Raw genomic sequence first — 3,978 nt, 5'->3', positions numbered from 1 at the left:
TTAGCTCAACTACAACTAGCACCATCCTATCAAGTTAAGTACTGTCGAAACACGAGATGAATCTGACCTGATCCATGACGATGTTTCCACGGATTTCGAGATGAACGAACCACGTCTTGATCTTCTTCTCCGGCTGGTTGGGATCTGCAATGACTTTTTGGGGGTGTGGAGGTGACCGCTAAGAAATCTCCAGGATCTCTTGTTCACAGACACAAAAATACGGTGGTGGCTCTTATTGAGAATGACCAACCTCTAATAAGGAGGTGGAGACCTCCTTATATAGGGAGCCTCATGGCCACCATCATGGTACCCTAATGGGCCTAGCCCAGTTAGGGTTACCTCCACAAAACCCCCTCAGCCCAATAACATTGTATTAGTCCATATAATAAAATAAGCCAAACATAATAAATTTAGGGTCGTAAAACCGGGTTTAGTACCATACCCCCCAAGTCCCACGGATGGCGCCAATGTCTAAACACGAGATGAATCTGACCTGATCCATGACGATGTTTCCATGGATTTCGAGATGAACGAACCACGTCTTGATCTTCTTCTCCGGCTGGTTGGGATCTGCAATGACTTTTTGGGGGCGTGGAGGTGACCGCTAAGAAATCTCCAGGATCTCTTGTTCACAAACATAAAAATATGGTGGTGGCTCTTATTGAGAATGACCAACCTCTAATAAGGAGGTGGAGACCTCCTTATATAGGGAGCCTCATGGCCACCATCATGGTACCCTAATGGGCCTAGCCCAGTTAGGGTTACCTCCACAAAACCCCCTCAGCCCAATAACATTGTATTAGTTCATATAATAACATAAGCCAAACATAATAAATTTAGGGTCGTAAAACCGGGTTTAGTACCATACCCCTACAAGCCCCCCCCCAAGTCCAGCGTTGCTCCTGGGCGCGCAAGCGTTTAGGTGGAGCGCTGGACTTTATGAGGTGTGTTAGGGCGTGAGGCAGTTTTTTCCCTTTTCTTCGGCCTTATCTTTATTGTCTTTGAGTTTTGGGAGGTTTTCTTCGTGATGGTGACGTGTTGTGGTTTTTATGATAATGATGGTGCACTAGCATGAATAAGATATAGCACGCCGAATAATAAAAGCCTGCGCGCGAGGCGACTTACGAGCTATGAGAATAATAAAGCTTCGCGCGAGGCGACTTATGAGCTATGAGAATAATAAAAGCTTGCGCGCGAGGCGACTTACGAGCTATAAGAATAATAAAGCTTACGCGCGTGAGGCGACTTACGAGCTGTAAAAATAATGAAGCCTGCGCGCGAGGCGACTTATGGATCTATGAGAATAATGAAGCCTGCGCGCGTGGCGTCTTACGAGCTATACTTAACGTGCTCACTACTAACCACAATCACACACCATCACCTTTGATCAACACCTTTAAACATGTCCTATTTGATCGCACATATAGAGACTTACCCGTGGAGGGGATGTAACACGTCTAAGATTCTAATGTCGTAAAACGAAGTTGAAAACATATAACGAAAAAAACACACCAAAATTCATTTCATTTTCTTCCCTTTTAGTTTTTTCTACACACAAACATAACCATATTTGAAACCACATCAATGGTTCTGAAACTAATTTTTAACTACAATGAGTTCAGATCAAACACAAATTAAATTAACATGCTAAATGTGCGAATCAAGTAGTGTAATTATACACACAACATAGTGTAATTACACTATGTTGTGTGTATGATTATACTACTTAATTCGCAAAATTAACACATTTTTTTCGTCTGTACATTAACTTTCCCCTAAATTACATATTCAACCTACTAGCACTCCAAACAACCCGTTATATCTCCGAGCACCAACAAGTCATTAACACCTTTTACCATATAGATAGTTTATGCCCGTGAACAACACAATGTGAAGTTTAGTGGACCTTAGTGTGAACGTACATTAATTTTCGTAATTTGTGAAATATTTAGATGGGACTGTGTTATAATCCGGTTCATTTAAATATAAATGATTAAAGTATAATCATAAGGTTATTTAAAGGATGTGACTAATTAGAAACATTAAAAAATAGGACATGTGAATAACAAAATGAAAACCATTAGTGTAATTTTATAAAGTGTAGGAACGATTTTTGTAATTATTCTAATTCAAGAAAAAGACATGAAGTGTTAAATATGATAAAGCACGGCAACAATTGTAATTAAGTCTAAAGTCCAAACACAATTTGGCGTCTTCAAAGTTCAAACATTATGACTCTCGGTCTTCTTGATATTAATTATTACAATGATGAAGTCATTATTAAACAACATGGATACGTGTCACTTAATAAGCAAGATTTGGCTTATTAAACATTGTTTAACCAGAAAACCGGGAAAACACCACCTTAAAAGCAATTATTGTTAAACACAAAATGATTGTCTGGCCTATTTGGAAGATAGGTACGACCTTCGTATACGATTACTTATAGACACAAAACTCGATATATCCATTTGATTAGTATAAAATAATTACATTATATTATTTTAAAATAAAATAAATGAATATTGTTCGGTTGTCTTATGATCACTAAGACATGTTTGAAGCAAATTGGCTTCATAGATCTGTTACGGCTAGATTCTTTACATGCATGAATTTATGATACTTCTAGTGAGTTGAATCATTGCAAAACGTAATACTATAAGCCTCGTCACATGCTTATTCCTCTGGCATGATAATAAATACGTTTAAGAGAGAATTATCACTGTAAATGAATATAAATAGAGCATAACATGGAATTCTTATCGTCATCCCGTGTTTATGCTAGATGTTATCAACTTTTACGATCATGGTGTATTGTCCCATTGTGGCCCGTGATTATAGGTATAAATGTCGAGTGATGAATACTGATGATAGCAATTGTCAAGGAGGTAACAAGTACTCTCTGAATACAATGTGCCCACTCAGTTTCTTGTCATGTAGGCACAAACCTGCGACATATGGGGGCAGCATAACTTAAGTTAAACCGGTCATTTTTATGAATTGGTGGCATATCTTAAAAGTTGATTTATTTTATTAGTTACAAAAAAGGTGTCTAGTTAATTAGAAATTAACTTTACAAAAGAAATTATAAAAATACTTGGTACAACTGTACAAGATTTGATGTCTTTTTTTCATTTTACTTTTTATAAAATATACGATAAAACTAATTGATTGGGCATACTGTATTAGTGTATGGTTCGTGAAACTCTGGGCTTTTATGCTTTCAAGACGTTTAAAACCTACAACTTTGGGCTTTACGCTTAGCTCATTTTGGTCCAGGCCCAGTCCTAAAACTATACAAGGTTATAATGTTAAATCTAAAATATTCAAATCTCTCTAGTTAATGACTTAAATGCTTAATGCCACAAGGGTTTTGTTACTCTAAAGCCACCCAGCTTTTATATTGATATTTAAAAATATGTCAACTTTTTTAATTTTTTCATGGCACAAATGAAATATATATAAGTCATGGTTTCATGGTTATTGTTTGATGATTATTTTTTATTTATAAGTAATATGGGGGCATATATTTAAAATCTAAATTTAATTATCATTTTCTATTTGTTTAAATTTAAAATTCTAACTTTATCTTTTTATTGTTTTAGTATAAATAGGACTATTAGGTATCTTGTTTATGTTTAATAAAAGAATTAGTAAGCTTTAAGCTTGTTTACCGAGTATTTCGGTTTGAGTTATTTTGATAATGATCAATTGTTCTTGAGCCATTTTTGAGTAAAGCCGTGGAATCGGTATCATTCGGTATCAAAGCTTTGGTTGTTCAAATGGCTCTGCGTGGAGAGAGATGCTTGCTCGATCGTAGATTCGCCGCCAGAGGCAACGGGAGAAGTATGTTCGATTCACGTGCCCACGATAGAGATCGGTATTCTACTAGCAGAGTCGCCGACCGAGACAACTGTGGAATCTATCCCGACCCGTGGGATCTTAAGATCAAAAGACTCCGACAACGAGTACGTGACC

This window comes from Bidens hawaiensis, unplaced genomic scaffold (assembly GCF_021521415.1).
Source record: "Bidens hawaiensis isolate Kalapana, Puna unplaced genomic scaffold, B.hawaiensis_p1.1 tig00019676_1, whole genome shotgun sequence".
In the NCBI taxonomy this organism is placed as follows: Eukaryota; Viridiplantae; Streptophyta; class Magnoliopsida; order Asterales; family Asteraceae; genus Bidens; species Bidens hawaiensis.
This window is presented reverse-complemented; position numbering follows the sequence as displayed.